The sequence below is a fragment of the Myxine glutinosa genome, chromosome 1 (assembly GCF_964187855.1).
Source record: "Myxine glutinosa chromosome 1, kmMyxGlut1.1, whole genome shotgun sequence".
In the NCBI taxonomy this organism is placed as follows: Eukaryota; Metazoa; Chordata; class Myxini; order Myxiniformes; family Myxinidae; genus Myxine; species Myxine glutinosa.
Genome location: NC_136261.1, coordinates 11,755,664 through 11,774,564, shown reverse-complemented (window position 1 = coordinate 11,774,564; position 18,901 = coordinate 11,755,664). Strand labels below are relative to the sequence as shown.

The window sequence follows — 18,901 nt, the reverse complement described above, 5'->3', positions numbered from 1 at the left end:
CAAATGTCAGTTTATTATCGAGGAACAACTTAATTTCAATTGAATGTTCTATTTTGACCATTAATCAGAAAACAAATCTGTAGTTTATCAGTACTTTGGCTCTGAATTTGTCACAATGGTACAATTGGTACATGCGCAGACAGGAGAGAATAACATTTTTACTCTTTATGCCTGTCTGGCATCCAATCAAAATTTAAAATCATTCCAAGGAAGGAGCGTACTGTCTTTATTTACGTCATAAAGGAAACAAACAACAGGCACGAATCACTACTGCGACATGTTAGATAAGGTGGTGTAAAAGACGCTATATCAGCGGCGGTAAACTTCAGAATTTTTTTTTCTGCGGCTTTCAAAATCTTTGTTATTTGAATAGAATTTATATACCGTACTTTTGAACACTGTAGAACACAAATCACTTTTTGGCACTTTCAAAAACCTTTCGTTTAGCAGTATTTAGACAAAATATTACGCATTTTACTTCGCCACGGCCAATCAAATTTACCACTCGCAGACGGCACCCATGTCCTTGTTTCTCAACACAGCATGGGGTAATGTGTTCTATGAACTCTAAATACCTCCGCCAGCAAAGGTGGACAGAGGTTATGTTTTCACCCCTGTCTGTTTGTCTGTGAGCAGGATATCTCAAAAAGTTATGGACGGATTCGGCTGAAATTTGATGGACAGGTTCGGTGTGTGACAAGGACGAATTGATTCGATTTTGGTGAAGATCTGAATATGGATTCAGATATGAGATTTATTTAATTTTTAAGTGACTCTTCACCATTGGGAGATAGGGCCAAAAACGATACATAGCGGGATATCTCAAAAAGTTGTGGACGGATTTGGACGAACCTTGTTGGACAGGTTGGGTGTGTGACGAGGAAGAATCGATTCAATTTTGGTGAAGATCCGGATCCAACCAGGAGAATTTTTTAAGTGATTCTTCACCATTGAGTGATATGACCAACCAGGTGGAGGTATGCTCTCTGCCGAGTGCTGTGCTAGTTACCCTCGCCTGAGGAGAGGGTATTGCATTTGAGTCCGTTTGTCTGTTTGTTACTTGCCGGAATAGATTCCGGCAAGTATGTTGGTTGGTTGGTTTGTCTGTCTGTCTCTCTGTCTGTTTGTGCGCAGTACTACGTCTACATCGTTGCACATAGCATCGCCATACTTTACACACATATTTGCCTTGCCCTGGAATGGACTGTGCCCAATTTTTAACTCTCTAGGCCCAAGGTCAAGGTCAAGGTCACCCAAAACGTGAAATCAGGGGGAGGGGGGGGGGGGGGGTCGAGTTTGCATTTAAAATATATTTCAAACCACGATAACTCTAAAAGTACACGAGATATGCAAACACTTACTGTTACTGACATATAGGAGGTCACATACGACATTTCATTTGGCACCATGACCTTTGACCTTGAAAGCTCAAACTCAAGGTCAAAAATTGTTTTTTTTACTAATAATTCTGTCAAACATTATCCGATTCCCTTCTAACCAACACCAAAATATTCAATGTTCAATTCCCGAAAAATAACATGTGGCATAAAATGGTCAAAAATGCTTAGTTTTAATTATTTTTTGGGGTCAAAGGTCAGGGGGTCAAGTTTTCATTTGAAATATATTTCAAACCACTATAACTCTGAAAGGACAAGAGATGTGCATACACTTACTCAGTTACCTTCCATTGCTTAGCGTATGTACACGTATAGATTTCCTGCCATTTTAATCCAAAATGGCCGATAAAAAAGTACATTCCGGCAAGGATCACCTTGGGTCACTCTGACCGATTTTTCATCTGTTTGTCTGTTTGTCCGCACAGAATAAATGTGATTTTCTCTGCAACCGTTGGTCCGTTTGACAGGTAATTTTCACCATAGGTGCAACTCCACCTGTATAAATTTCTACTGATAATTATGACGTCATAGGTCACGTGGTTCAGCCGCCATCTTGGAAAAACTAAAAAACCTGGCACCTCTATATCTCCGAAAGCGATGAATAGAAAAAAAATTGAGACATGGCTCATTGTAAAGAACTCTCCATGGGGAATAAAATATGTTAATGATATGTCATGGGTGCCTCCATTATGACATCATAATTTGACAAGTACAAAACGTCATCCGATCAAGATGAAATTTCTTGAGTGTAATCGAGGAATAAATTAGTGGAGAAAAAATAATAATGCTGACGTCATCCATCACGTGGTTCGGCCGCCATATTTGTTTTAACACGAAAGCCTTAAAAACTACTAAAAATACATCCTGGCGAGGGTTTGCAATCTCCGATTGCTCTTTTTCTTGTTTAAAGCTGTTTTCATCATGTTTATCATTCGGAAGAATAAGTCCGAATACAAAGGGGACACGGACAAGCTTTGCATTTTCAGATGCTTTCTAGATGGTTCTGTCGCGAGTATTCGAGGGATAGATACTTCTATCGACGAAACCTTTCGTTTCGAATACATCAACCCGCATCATGGAAATGTTTAAACCAATCACAACTTTGTATCACATACTACAAGGATCACCATGGGTCAAAAGAGGAAAAGAAACCTTTTTTAACCTGCTTATACCTACCCCATAATAATGTTCTATAAACACCTTCCTCATGGAGAGAATCTCATGGATTTGTTCCTTGTCTCAGATCATGTTGCACTTCATTGATGCTCCACGATCTTCACCTCCTTAAGCACCTGGTTTGTGTTGGTGTAACAGGTTGTTTAGTATAATTTATTTGAACAAACTTATCCATACATTGCTGGTGATGTTTGATGCCTGTGAGCCGTTCACCCATCTGCTGTTATTGACTAACCTTGATATGACGAGGGAAAAGGGATCTTGCATCATGCGGAAAGAGGTCTTCACACAGGGCCTTGTGCTCAGTGTGAAAGGAGAGTGGATATGTGGTGGAACAGTGATTGGATATGTGGTGGTGCTTCGTGGGGTGGATATGTGGTTGTGCTGTGGGTGGATATGTGGTTGTGCTGTGGGTGGATATGTGGTGGAACAGTGATTGGATATGTGGTGGTGCTTCGTGGGGTGGATATGTGGTGGTGCTTCGTGGGGTGGATATGTGGTGGAACAGTGGTTGGATATGTGGTGGTGCTTCGTGGGGTGGATATGTGGTGGAACAGTGGTTGGATATGTGGTGGTGCTTCGTGGGGTGGATATGTGATGGAACAGTGGTTGGATATGTGGTGGTGCTTCGTGGGGTGGCTATGTGGTGGAACAGTGGTTGGATATGTGGTGGTGCTTCGTGGGGTGGATATGTGGTGGAACAGTGGTTGGATATGTGGTGGTGCTTCGTGGGGTGGATATGTGGTTGTGCAGTGGGTGGATATGTGGTTGTGTAGTGGGTGGATTTGTGGTTGTGCTGTGGGTTGATATGTGGTTTTGCAGTGGTTGGATATGTGGTTGTGCAGTGGGTGGATATGTGGTTGTGCTGTGGGTGGATATGTGGTTGTGCAGTGGGTGGATATGTGGTTGTGCAGTGGGTGGATATGTGGTTGTGCAGTGGGTGGATATGTGGTTGTGTAGTGGGTGGATATGTGATTGTGCTGTGGGTTGATATGTGGTTGTGCAGTGGGTGGATATGTGGTTGTGCTGTGGGTGGATATGTGGTTGTGCAGTGGGTGGATATGTGGTTGTGCTGTGGGTTGATATGTGGTTGTGCAGTGGGTGGATATGTGGTTGTGCAGTGGGTGGATATGTGGTTGTGTAGTGGGTGGATATGTGGTTGTGCTGTGGGTTGATATGTGGTTGTGCAGTGGGTGGATATGTGGTTGTGCAGTGGGTGGATATGTGGTTGTGCAGTGGGTGGATATGTGGTTGTGCAGTGGGTGGATATGTGGTTGTGTAGTGGGTGGATATGTGGTTGTGCTGTGGGTTGATATGTGGTTGTGCAGTGGGTGGATATGTGGTTGTGCTGTGGGTTGATATGTGGTTGTGCAGTGGGTGGATATGTGGTTGTGCAGTGGGTGGATATGTAGTTGTGCAGTGGGTGGATATGTGGTTGTGCTGTGGGTGGATATGTGGTTGTGCAGTGGATGGATATGTGGTTGTGCAGTGGATGGATATGTGGTTGTGCAGTGGGTGGATATGTGGTTGTGTAGTGGGTGGATATGTGGTTGTGCTGTGGGTTGATATGTGGTTGGGCAGTGGGTGGATATGTGGTTGTGCTGTGGGTGGATATGTGGTTGTGTAGTGGGTGGATATGTGGTTGTGCTGTGGGTTGATATGTGGTTGTGCAGTGGGTGGATATGTGGTTGTGCTGTGGGTTGATATGTGGTTGTGCAGTGGGTGGATATGTGGTTGTGCAGTGGGTGGATATGTGGTTGTGCAGTGGGTGGATATGTGGTTGTGCAGTGGGTGGATATGTGGTTGTGCTGTGGGTGGATATGTGGTTGTGCAGTGGGTGGATATGTGGTTGTGCAGTGGGTGGATATGTGGTTGTGCAGTGGGTGGATATGTGGTTGTGCAGTGGGTGGATATGTGGTTGTGCAGTGGGTGGATATGTGGTTGTGTAGTGGGTGGATATGTGGTTGTGCTGTGGGTTGATATGTGGTTGTGCAGTGGGTGGATATGTGGTTGTGCAGTGGGTGGATATGTGGTTGTGCATTGCATTGACATATGGTTCTACAGTGGGATGGATATAGGGTTGTGTTGTGGGATATATAAGGATTTGTACAGTGGGATGGATAAAGGGATGTGCTGTGGGGTGTACATGGGAATGTTGTTTTGGGAATATTAGGATTGTACTGTGCGGTGATCATATATGGTTGCACTGTGGGGGATTTGAGGGGGTCGAGGTATATATGGTTGTGCTTTGGGGTGGATCTCTGGTTGCGCTGTGGACTCGATATAGGTTTGTGTTGTGGTAAATAAATATATTGTGTGTGTGTGGTCGCGCTGGTGTGTGTGTGTGTGTGTGTGTTTGTGTGTGTGTGTGTGTGTACTGTGCATATATATAGGAAAACAAACCTTTTTTTAACCTGCTTATACCTACCCCCTTATAATGTTCTATAAACACCTGCGTGTGGTACTGTGCATCTGTGCAGCGTCTGTCCTGTGTTGTCCTGTGTTGTGTTGTCTTGTGTTGTGTTGTGTTGTCACTGAACTACTCCCTCAAACTTTTGTGAAATCGTACCAAACTTCTGGAATGCACATATCTCTCCCCTCGGTATGTCCTAAGGGTATTGTATTTGAAAAATTTTCCAATTATTTTTTTTGGGGGGAATTTTTTGGGGAATTTTTTTTTTTCAACTTCAATTGTTTATAAAATGTGATATCACGTATATTACAAATACATTTGTGCATTATGATTGTTTGACTTATATATGATTGGTTTAAACCATGACAAAACGGCAACTCGGGTACAGTCATTTATCTATACTAGGGCGTGCCCGTACTATATATATATCTAAAATTATATCCCCCCCCCTCTATTTACATTAAATGGTTTGGTCCATACGGGTTTGGTCCCGTACGTGCGTGCAAAAAAACATGCGTGCAAACAACAACAACAAAAAAAAACTTTGAAACCACGTGGCAGTAACGACCACAGAACCCCCCCCTCTATTTACATGAAATGGTTTGGTCCATTCGCAAAGCCAAAGCGAACGGCTTGCGAGTACGGCAGAACCCCCCCCCCCTCTATTTACATGAAATGGTTTGGTCCATTCGCAAAGCCAAAGCGAACGGCTTGCGAGTACGGTGACCATACCTTGGGAACCACTTGTCCGATTAATTTCAAACCTTGAAAAGGCACATCCTCGGGTCCCCAGCAATATACCTGGCAAGTTTCAAGTATATCGGACCCGTGGTTGTCGAGAAACAGCGGTCACAGACAAACACACAGACACACACACACACACACACACACATACACACAGAGATTACTGGAATTATAGATAGATATCGACACATCTGGGCATTGTCTGTGTTGTCACTTAACGACTCCCTCAAACTTTTGTTTCCGTGGTTGTGAAGTGTTTTTAATAACGTAGTGGTGGTTTTGAATCACGTGGTGGTGAGGTGTTTTAAATTATGTGGTGGTGAGGTGTTTTTAATTATGTGGCGGTGAGGTGTATTAAATTATTTGGTGGTGAGCTGTTTTAATTTAGGTGGTGGTGAGGTGTTTTTCATTTTGTGGGGGTGAGGTGTATTAAATTATTTGGTGGTGAGGTGTTTTAAATTATGTGGGGGTGAGGTGTATTAAATTATTTGGTGGTGAGCTGTTTTAATTTAGGTGGTGGTGAGGTGTTTTTCATTTTGTGGGGGTGAGGTGTATTAAATTATTTGGTGGTGAGGTGTTTTAAATTATGTGGGGGTGAGGTGTATTAAATTATTTGGTGGTGAGGTGTTTTAAATTATGTGGGGGTGAGGTGTATTAAATTATTTGGTGGTGAGCTGTTTTAATTTAGGTGGTGGTGAGGTGTTTTTAATTATGTGGGGGTGAGGTGTATTAAATTATTTGGTGGTGAGCTGTTTTAATTTAGGTGGTGGTGAGGTGTTTTTAATTATGTGGGGGTGAGGTGTATTAAATTATTTGGTGGTGAGCTGTTTTAATTTAGGTGGTGGTGAGGTGTTTTTAATTATGTGGGGGTGAGGTGTATTAAATTATTTGGTGGTGAGGTGTTTTCAATTATGTGGTGGTGAGGTGTTTTAAATTATGTGGGGGTGAGGTGTATTAAATTATTTGGTGGTGAGGTGTTTTAAATTAGGTGGTGGTGAGGTATTTTTTAATTATGTGGGGGTGAGGTGTATTAAATTATTTGGTGGTGAGGTGTTTTAAATTAGGTAGGGTAAGGTGTTTTAAATTATGTGGTGGTGAGATGTTTTTAAATTACGTGGTGGTGAGGTGTTTTAAATCACGTGGTGGTGAAGTGTTTTGAATTAGGTGGTGGTGAGGTGTTTTTAATTATGTGGTAGTGAGGTGTTTTGAATTATGTGGTGGTGAGGTGATTTTGAATTATGTGGTGGTGAGGTGATTTTGAATTATGTGGTGGTGAGGTGATTTTGAATTATGTGGTGGTGAGGTGTTTTTAATTATGTGGGGGTGAGGTGTATTAAATTATTTGGTGGTGAGGTTTTAAATTAGGTGGGGTAATGTGTTTTAAATTACGTGGGGTAAGGTGTTTTAAATTACGTGGGGTAAGGTGTTTTAAATTACGTGGTGGTGAGATGTTTTTAAATCACGTGGTGGTGAAGTGTTTTGAATTACGTGGGGTAAGGTGTTTTAAATTACGTGGGGTAAGGTGTTTTAAATTACGTGGGGTAAGGTGTTTTAAATTACGTGGGGTAAGGTGTTTTAAATTACGTGGTGGTGAGATGTTTTTAAATCACGTGGTGGTGAAGTGTTTTGAATTACGTGGTGGCGAGGTGTTTTTAATTATGTGGTGGTGAGGTGTTTTGAATTATGTGGTGGTGAGGTGTTTTAAATTACTTGGTGGTGAGGTGTTTTTAAATCACGTGGTGGTGAAGTGTTTTGAATTACATGGTGGCGAGGTGTTTTAAATTACGTGGTGGTGAGGTGTTTTTAATTATGTGGTGGTGAGGTGTTTTGAATTACGTGGTGGTGAGGTGTTTTTAAATCACGTGGTGGTGAAGTGTTTTGAATTACGTGGTGGCGAGGTGTTTTTAATTATGTGGTGGTGAGGTGTTTTGAATTACGTGGTGGTGAGGTGTTTTTAAATCACGTGGTGGTGAAGTGTTTTGAATTACATGGTGGCGAGGTGTTTTTAATTACGTGGTGGTGAGGTGTTTTTAATTATGTGGTGGTGAGGTGTTTTGAATTACGTGGTGGTGAGGTGTTTTGAATTACGTGGTGGTGAGGTGTAATCGTCCCAAACTTCCAGTCTGCACCTACCCCCTCCCCTATGTATGTGCTGAGGGGTTCTTTCTTGAATTATATATATTTTTTCAACCTGAATCTTCAACCTAAGTTGCTTATAAAAATGTAATATCACAAACACAACAAATACATTTGTGCAAAGTAATTGTTTGTATTATGATTGGTGAAAATCATGACAACACAGCAACTCAGGTACAGTCATTAGCCTCAGCTAAAACAAGCCCGTTCCTCAGCAACGACGCTTGGTGAGGCGAGCGCAGCGAGCCTCCGTGTACCTCCAAAACACCTCCTCACTCTCTGCAGACCTGGACAAAATCACAAACTGGTCAAACAAGTGGAACATGACTTTCAAACCTGACAAATATCACACTCACGATGTCTCTCTGAAAAGACCGTCTGGAAAACCCTCCCATCTACTTTCTCAACAATCCTCTCAAGGAAGTTCTGTCACTCAAGCTTTTTGGTCTCACTATCTGCCATGATTTTTCCTGGGAAAACCACATTTCCAAGCTGGCCTCCAAAGCCATTCGCCATCGTGTGAAGTCCTTCCTTGGCGCCTCTGAGCTCCTTACGACTAACAAAGCTTTCATCCGCAACTTAATGGAATACTGCACTCCCCTCTGGGCTGGTGCTCCTGTCCCACACCTAGCTCAGCTTCACGCTGTGGAAACCAAGGCATTTAGAATCATTGGAATCTCCCGCGATGAAGCTAACTCCAAGGGCCTTTCTCTCTCTCTCACCGCAGGCAGGTTGGTGGTCTTTCTGTCTTTTACCGACTTCTCTCCGGCCTTGCTCCCCCAGCTTTGTCTGTGCTCTGTCCCCCAAATATTCCTACAGGACGCACAAGATCTGCGACCAACCCTCTTCTGGTTAAACTGCCAAAATCAAGACTCTCTGCTCACCTTCACTCTTTCATTCCTCTTTTCTCCCGCCTCTGGAACAAACTCCCACACTCCCTTCAATCCCACTCCTCCCTCCAGGTCTTTAAAACAGCAGTTCAACACCTTCTCTTATCTTCCCCCATCCAAACCATTGATCTTTTCTACCCCCATTAAAACACCCCAAATCAACCTCTTTCAATCTCCGACTTCTTTCCTGAAATTCCTAGTCGTGTTCATTTGCTTTATACCGTGTACCTCCACTCTCTCACTTCCACAGATCTACCGACGTCCCTGTTCTCTACTGTTGTTTTGCTTGGATGCTTTCTTCTCTCTCTCTCTCTCCCCCTCTTGTCTCCCACTCCCTTTATTTATTGCATGTTTTATGTGTCCATGCATGTTTTCATGTGTTATGTGTTAGCTCTAATATGAGCCTTGACTCTGAATACAAAAAAATGGAAAAAAGAGTAACTAGACAGAATCTGAAAATGCTAAGCCCGTCCGTGTTTACTTTGCATTCAGACTTCGTCTTCCGTATGCTAAACACGATGAAGACAGCTAAAAGAAAAGAAAAGAAAAGACTATTTTTGTGATTTTGACCTTATGACCTCAAAAGCAATGTACTCCATTGACCCAATATGCAAACCCTGCTCAAATTTCAAATCATTCGGATGAAAACTGACGATGCCAGTAACCCTCTTCTGGTGAAACTGCCAAAATCAAGACTCTCTGCTCACCTTCACTCCTTCATTCCTCTTTTTCCCACCTCTGGAACAAACTCCCTCACTCTCTTCAATCCTACTCCTCCCTCCAGGTCTTTAAAACAGCTGTTCACCACCATCTCTTATCTTCCCCCATCCAAAACCTTGATCTTTTCTACCCCCGTTAATACACTCCAAATTTCTGACTTCATTCCTGAAATTCCTAGTAGTGTCAATTTGTTTTATACCATGTATCCCTTCCCTCCCCCCCCACCCCCCCCCCCCCTCTAAGCCCTCTCCCTCCCACAGATCTCCCGTTGTCCCTGTCCTCCACTGTTGTGCTTGTGTGCTTCCCTCTCTTTCCCCATCTTGTCTCCCCCTCCCTTTATCATGTTTTATGTCTCCGTTTATGTTTTTGTGTTTTATGTGCTAATGTGTGTTTAATGTGCTAACTCTTACATGAGCCTCGATCTTGTATACAAAAAAAAGAAAAAAAAGATTATATGCAACCTTCACCTTTGATCTTTTGTTCTAAGTAAAACAATCAGCTTCTAGCTTTTTATTGGTTAACAAATTCAGTGACCCAATATGCATATTCTTAAAATTTCAGATCAATTGGATGAAAATTGATGCTTATCTATTGTGTTCCGCAATTTCACTGCCACAACACTTTTCTACCAATAAAGGAACAGGTCGCGTTTTATCAAACCGAATACGCGGAATCCTCATATAGCGGGGTCCGACTGTGTGTGTGTGTGTGTGTGTGTGTGTGTGTGTGTGTGTGTGTGTGTGTATGTGTGTATATATATATATACAGTCACGTGAAAAAGTAAGTACACCCCATGTAAAGTTTTGACTTTTTCAACATATTTCAACATACAGCTATTTGATCTTCATTTCAACAATATTGATAGATAAAGGTGATATAATATAACAAATATCATGAAACATTTACATTTTGTAGTCCATTGTATAATTTAAATAAACATAAATGCAAATTTCGCATGTGGAAAAAGTAAGTACACCCTTGGCTCTAATAGGTGGTATTGCCCCCTTTGGCAGAAACAACCTCAAGTAGGCGTTTCTTATAACTGTCTACCAGTCTCTGACATCGACTGGGAGAAATTTTTGCCCACTCCTTCATGCAGAATTCTTTCAGCTGTGCGATGTTTGAGGGGTTTCTTGCATGCACAGCTCGTTTCAAATCCCCCACAACATCTCGATGGGATTTAGATCCGGGCTTTAACTTGTCCATTCCAGAACCCTCCATTTCTTTCTTTTCAGCCATTCCTTGGTGGATTTACTGGTATGTTTGGGTCATTGTCATGTTGCAAGGTCCACCTTCGGTTGAGCTTCAGCTTTCCGACAGATGGCCTCACATTATCCTCAAGCACCCTCTGGTACAATGAAGAATTCATAGGGGATTCTATGATGGTGAGCTGCCCAGGCCCTGATGCAGCAAAGCTGCCCCAAACCATAATATTTCCACCACTATGCTTTACAGTTCGTATCAGGTTCTTGTGGTCAAATTCTGTCTTTGGTTTTCGCCAAACATGTCTTCTGGTACTGTGGCCAAAAAGCTCTGCCTTTGTCTCATCTATCCAGAGAACATTGTTCCAGAAGTGCTGGTCTTTGCCTCGGTGTTCATTGGCAAACTTTAGTCTTGCCCTGATGTTCTTTCTGGACAGCAACGGTTTCCTCCTGGTACACCTCCCATGTAGATCAAATTTGTGCAGCCTCTCTCTAATGGTAGACTCGTGCACTTTAACATCAACAGTGGCAAGAGCTACCTGTAGGTCCCGTGATGACATTCGAGTATTCTTCGAGACTTCTTTCAGCATCTTGCGGTCTGCTCTTGGGCTGAACTTGCTGGGGCGGCCTGGCCTGAACATGTTGGCAGTTTTTTGGAATCTTCTCCACTTGTAGATGATCTTCTGGACAGTCGAATGATTGATTTCAAATTGTTTGCAGTTTTTTTTAAATCCCTTCCCAGACTCGTAGGCATCTATAACCTTCTTTCTGAAGGCCTCAGAGAGCTTTTTTGATCAGGGCATGGTGACGCCGCACACTTCAACAACAAAGAGCAAACCAAACTAAATGTCTCAGGTTTAAATAAGACAGGTTCCTCCAAGATCTTCTCCACTTGTAGATGATCTTCCGGACAGTCGAATGATTGATTTCAAATTGTTTGCAGTTTTTTTTAAATCCCTTCCCAGACTCGTAGGCATCTATAACCTTCTTTCTGAAGGCCTCAGAGAGCTTTTTTGATCAGGGCATGGTGACGCCGCACACTTCAACAACAAAGAGCAAACCAAACTAAATGTCTGAGGTTTAAATAAGACAGGTTCCTCCAAGATCTTCTCCAACGATGTTCTAATCATTTGTACCTGAGCTGATGCACCTGATTCTAATTTTAGGTATATGAAGGAGTGATAAATGTAGGGGGTGTACTTACTTTTTCCACATGCAAAATTTGCATTTATGTTTATTTAAATTATACAATGGGCTACAAAATGTAAATGTTTCATGATATTTGTTATATTATATCACCTTTATCTATCAATATTGTTGAAATGAATATCAAATACCTGCATGTTGAAATATGTTGAAAAAGTCAAAACTTTACATGGGGTTTACTCACTTTTTCACGTGACTGTATATATATGTATATATATATATATATATATATATATATATATATATATATATATATATATATATATATATATATATATATATATATATATACTAGCTTGGCTCTGCTCACTGCGCTCGCCTCACCAAGCGTCGTTACAGAGGAACGGGCTTATTTTAGCTGAGGATAATGACTGTATCTGAGCTGCTGTGTTGTCATGGTTTACACCAATCATAATACAAACAATTATTATTTTGCACAAATGTATTTGTTGTGTTTGTGATATTACATTTTTATAGGCAATTTAGGTTGACGATTTAGGTTGAATGTTTTTTTTTCAAGAAAGAACCCCTCAGCACATACATAGGGGAGGAGTAGGTGCAGCCTGGAAGTTTGGGACGATTACACCTCACCACCAAGTAATTCAAAACACCTCACCACCAAGTAATTCAAAACACCTCACCACCAAGTAATTCAAAACACCTCACCACCAAGTAATTCAAAACACCTCACCACCAAGTAATTCAAAACACCTCACCACCAAGTAATTCAAAACACCTCACCACCAAGTAATTCAAAACACCTCACAGCCATGAAACACGTAATACAATCACCTCACCACCACAAAATTAAAAACACCTCACCACCACGAAATTGAATACACCTCACAGCCATCAAACATGTAATAAAAACACGTCACAGACATAAAACATGTAATAAGAACACCTCACAGCCATAAAACACGTTATAAAAACACCTCACAGCCATAAAACATGTAATAAGAACACCTCACAGCCATAAAACACGTTATAAAAACACCTCACAGCCATAAAACATGTAATAAGAACACCTCACAGCCATAAAACACGTTATAAAAACACCTCACAGCCATAAAACACGCAATAAAAACACCTCACAGCCATAAAACACGTTATAAAAACACCTCACAGACATAAAACATGTAATAAGAACACCTCACAGCCATAAAACACGTTATAAAAACACCTCACAGCCATAAAACACGTTATAAAAACACCTCACAGCCATAAAACACGCAATAAAAACACCTCACAGCCATAAAACACGTTATAAAAACACCTCACAGACATAAAACACGCAATAAAAACACCTCACAGCCATAAAACACGTTATAAAAACACCTCACAGCCATAAAACACGTTATAAAAACACCTCACAGCCATAAAACACGCAATAAAAACACCTCACAGCCATAAAACACGTAATAAAAACACCTCACAGCCATAAAACACGTAATAAAAACACCTCACAGCCATAAAACACTAAATAAAAACACGTCACAGCCATAAAACACGTAATAAAAACACCTCACAGCCATAAAACACGCAATAAAAACACCTCACAGCCATAAAACACGTAATAAAAACACCTCACAGCCATAAAACACGTAATAAAAACACCTCACAGCCATAAAACACTAAATAAAAACACGTCACAGCCATAAAACACGTAATAAAAACACCTCACAGCCATAAAACACGCAATAAAAACACCTCACAGCCATAAAACACGTAATAAAAACACCTCACAGCCATAAAACACGTAATAAAAACACGTCACGGCCATAAAACACGAAATAAAAACACCTCACACCCATAAAACACGTAATAAAAACACGTCACAGCCATAAAACACGTAATAAAAACACCTCACACCCATAAAACACGTAATAAAAACACCTCACAGCCATAAAACACGTAATAAAAACACGTCACAGCCATAAAACACGTAATAAAAACACCTCACACCCATAAAACACGTAATAAAAACACCTCACAGCCATAAAACACGTAATAAAAACACCTCACAGCCATAAAACACATAATCAAACCACCTCACCACCACGAAATTAAAAACACCTCACAGCCACGAAATTAAAAACACCTCACCACCACGTCATTTAAAAACACCTCACCACAACATAATTAAAACACCTCACCACCACGTAATTATAAATACCTCACCACCACGTAAATCAAAACACCTCACCACCATGTGATTTAAAAACACCTCACCACCACGTCATTTAAAAACACCTCACCACCATGTGATTTAAAAACACCTCACCACCACATAATTAAAAACACCTCACCACCACGTAATTATAAATACCTCACCACCACGTAAATCAAAACACCTCACCACCATGTGATTTAAAAACACCTCACCACCACGTCATTTAAAAACACCTCACCACCATGTGATTTAAAAACACCTCACCACCACATAATTAAAAACACCTCACCACCACGTAATTATAAATACCTCACCACCACGTAAATCAAAACACCTCACCACCATGTGATTTAAAAACAGCTCACCACCACGTCATTTAAAAACACCTCACCACCATGTGATTTAAAAACACCTCACCACCACATAATTAAAAATACCTCACCACCACGTGATTCAAAACCACCACAACGTCATTAAAAACACTTCACAACCACGGAAACAAAAGTTTGAGGGAGTCGTTAAGTGACAACACAGACACTGCCCAGATGTGTCGATATCTATCTATAATTCCAGTAATCTCTGTCTGTCTGTCTGTACGTCTGTACGTTTGTTTGTTTGTCTGTGACCGCTGTTTCTCGACAACCACGGGTCCGATATACTTTTAACTTGCCAGGTATATTGCTGGGGACCCGAGGATGTGCCTTTTCAAGGTTTCATATTAATCGGACAATTACTTACCGAGCTATGTCCAAAAAACGATTCAACCAATCAGAGAGCAGCGAACGATCGCGTGTGCCGAACGTGGCGGGCACACTCTGCCTCGGATGGCACATTTGAGAGCGTATTCATTTATTTCACGTTTGCAAACTATGTTGGCGTTAAACTATGTTTTACAACTAATAAAAACGAATTTGCGATTCATTCGCTTTCCTGCGCGTTTGTGCACGCGATGGCGATTTCTTTACCAAACTCCGGAAGCCGTTCGCTTTGGACCAAACCATTGCATGTAAATAGAGGGGGGGGATTGTCACCGTACTCGCAAGCCGTTCGCTTTGGACCAAACCATTTCATGTAAATAGAGGGGGGGGATATAATTTTAGATATAGATATAGTACGGGCAATGCCCTAGGACGACATTTTTCCTAGGACGTATTGACATTTTATGGTGTTTGATGGGTATTCCCACGTCCTTCATTTACACTCTTTATGACAAAACCTTGTGCCAGACAATGAAAGTAGGTTTATTGGTAGTTAAGGTATCAATATCAACGTTTGAACTGTCCCCTAAAGCTCTGTGGTTAAGGTTCAGCGCACCTGGTTAAGGGTTGGATGCCCTGACCTGACATTCGTAGGACTCATGATGTCAACACCTATGGCAGGTTCATCCAACGTTCTCCTGAAGGAAAAGGTCCAGTTAGATTTGGGTTCACAAACGCCGAAAAGAGTAGATTTGTTGATATTTAATTTCCTTGAAGCTGCAGACAAAACGTTGCTCTTAATTGTGACCTCTGACCCAACAGGTGGAAGTATCTAGACATTCCAAGCTAGGTGTGTTGATACACGTCATCGAGGGTGGGGTCAGCATGTGGGTAAATGATGAAAAGTGAGAAAAGCAAAGGAAATGGGAATCATGGGGGAGTAAATGAGGTTCACAGAAAATGGGAAGTAAGTATGGGGGGAAAAAGGACAGGTGTGCAGTAGTGTGGTCCAAAAATTTGAAGATTGGATTTTCATTTTTCCGCAAGCCTGCCCCTATTCCTATTGAAGAAAGTAGTTTGTGGTGAAAATTTGAGCTTGATTGGACAATATTTAGAGGTTGCTCAAAATGTTGACAAATTATAATGAATAATAAGACTTGGATAACCACCATCTCTTATCTTCCCCCATCGAAAACCTTGATCTTTTCTACCCCCGCTAATTTCACCCCAAATCCACTTTTTTGAAATACCAACTTCTGTCCTGGAAGTCCTTGGTGTCCTTGTGTTTTATACTTCTCCCACCCCCCCCCCCCCTTTCCCACGCCTCCTCCCCCCAAGCCCTCTCCCTCCCTCACTTCTCCCTGCTCTCAAATGTTGTGTTTGTGTGCTTCCCTTTCTCTCCCCATCTTGTCTTCCGCTCCCTCTTTTTATATATTTTGTTTGTCTGGTTGATTTGTTTGTTGAATAAATGTTAGCTCTTTCACGAGCCTCGATTCAGTATAGAAAAAAAAAAAATCAAAAAAAAATCCAGAGTTGCCACTATTGCTGGAGTGATCACCTTGATGGGAGCCTTTTTCACCTGTTTGGCAGAAGATGGACTTTGGAGTTTGAGTTCATTGTCCCCTGAATCGGAGCTTTCAATCTCAGACTCATCATCATCATCAACCACAGCCGATGTTGATGGAACAGATTGCGTTGCTGTTCGAGTCTCAGCAGCATGTTTCTTCTTCCTTTTATCTTCATTCTCAAGCCTGATACGCTTTCTGTTCTCCTTCACTGCCAGAGTGTTGTCCACAGATCCCATACGTGACCTTGAGGGATCCTCACGCTGCATGATAAGGAATGCTTTGTCTTCTTCTTTCATCATTTTCTCAAGCGCATCATTTGGTGAGATATCGAAGAGGGATTGAAGATCATCTTTGAACATCTGCTCCTTCACTCTATCGTTTTCGAATGTCTTGGTTCTATTTTTCTTTACCAGTTTGTAGGCATCATACACCTTCAAAGATTGGCACTAACAGGAATCTACTCTCTGCACTGGAATTCGTGCTTTCTCCCAGTATGCACACACAGCTTGTACACTAAGTTTGGCACTTTCACGAACTGTATGGTGTTCTTGTATGTGATGGTACACCATTTTCTGCAATGTGTGTCCTTTGGTCGGTAGTGCCCCACATATTATTTCCTTTTCAGAATGGCCCAGCAACCAAACTGTGGAAGAGTTGCGAGTTTCTGCCATCTGAAAAAAAACAGGATAAATTTAAAATGTTTATTTTTTGGGCAACCTCGAAATAAGGTCCAATTTACCTCATATTTGGTTCCTATGATCTTTATAAACATAGGAACAAGGGCAGCCTTGTGGAGCATGGATTTTTAATAGTATTAAATATTATGTATATCTGTGGTCCACCCTAGTGTGCAGGAAAGAGGTCACATGTTGCACCATTTCAAACGATTTTACATGCGACATACCTTACTAATACGTAGGCCATGAACCTAGGCCAAGTTGAAAAGGTTTGAGTAGTTTATTTGATTTGATTTCTGGACTTGCTTTGCATGGACAGGATGACAAAGTGTGCAAAATGGGCCAAATGGGTATTATTGTATACCTTTACCTGCATGGTAAATTGAATGTATATCAATGTGTGGTTGTTGTTGTTTTCTGCAGTGCTAGACCTGGCTACGTGCATCCGTACATCTGTCGGTCGAGTCGTACGGGTCAGAAAGGTCTTTTGACTCTTCAATTTGCGTTGCTGTTACAGTTAATAGTAGAAAGACCAATGGGTCCTCACGAAGGGCTACATGGTCCTTTTGATTAATGGTAGCGAGACCAATGGGTCCTCACGTAGGGTTAAATGATCCTTTTGATTCATGGTAGATAGACCAATGGGTCCTCACGTAGGGTTAAATGATCCTTTTGATTCACGGTAGATAGATCAATGGGTCCTCATATAGGGTTAAATGATCCTTTTGATTCATGGTAGATAGACAAATGGGTCCTCACGTAGGGTTCAATGGTCCTTTTGATTAACGGTAGAGAGACAAATGGTTCCACACGAAGGGCTAAATGGTCCTTTTGATTCATGGTAGATAGACCAATGGGTCCTTACGTAGGGTTAAATGGTCCTTTTGATTAATGGTAGATAGACCAATGGGTCCTCGCATAGGGTTAAATGGTCCTTTTGATTAATGGTAAAGAGACCAATGGGTCCTCATGTAGGGTTAAATGGTCCTTTTGATTAATGGTAGATAGACCAATGGGTGCTCACATAGGGTTAAATGGTCCTTATGATTCATGGTAGATAGACCAATGGGTCCTCAAGAAGGGCTACATGGTCCTTTTGATTAATGGTAGGGAGACCAATGGGTCCTCACGAAAGGCTACATGGTCCTTTTGATTAATGGTAGAGAGACCAATGGGTCCTCACGTCGGGTTAAATGATCCTTTTGATTCATGGTAGATAGACCAATTGGTCCTCATGAAGGGCTACATGGTCCTTTTGATTAATGGTAGCGAGACCAATTGGTCCTCACGTAGGGTTAGATGATCCTTTTGATTCATGGTAGAAAGACCAATGGGTCCTCATGTAGGGTTCACTTGTCCTTTTGATTCATGGTAGGGAGACCAATGGTTCCTCACGAAGGGCTAAATGGTCCTTTTGATTCATGGTAGATAGCCCAATGGGTCCTCATGTAGGGTTAAATGATCCTTTTGATTAATGGTAGAGAGACCAATTGGTCCTCATGTAGGGTTAAATGGTCCTTTTGATTCATGGTAGAGAGACCAATTGGTCCTCAAGTAGGGTTAAATGGTCCTTTTGATTAATGGTAAAGAGACCAATGGGTCCTCATGTAGGGTTAAATGGTCGTTTTGATTAATGGTAGAGAGACCAATGGGTCCTCATGTGGGGTTAAATGGTCCTTTTGATTAATGGTAGAGAGACCAATGGGTCCTCACGTAGGGTTAAATGGTCCTTATGATTCATGGTAGATAGACCAATGGGTCCTCACGAAGGGCTACATGGTCCTTTTGATTCATGGTAGAGAGACCAATGGGTCCTCATGTCGGGTTAAATGGTCCTTTTGATTTATGGTAGAGAGACCAATGGGTCCTCATGTAGGGTTAAATGGTCCTTTTGATTAATG

At 41.6% G+C, this 18,901-nt stretch overlaps 1 protein-coding gene across 2 annotated transcripts in view; it reads left to right on the top strand.

Annotated features, from left to right (window-relative positions):
- LOC137421293 (transcription factor Sox-6) overlaps positions 1 to 18,901 on the top strand; it is a 474,574-nt gene that overhangs the window by 127,696 nt on the left and 327,977 nt on the right. The window lies entirely within an intron of this gene.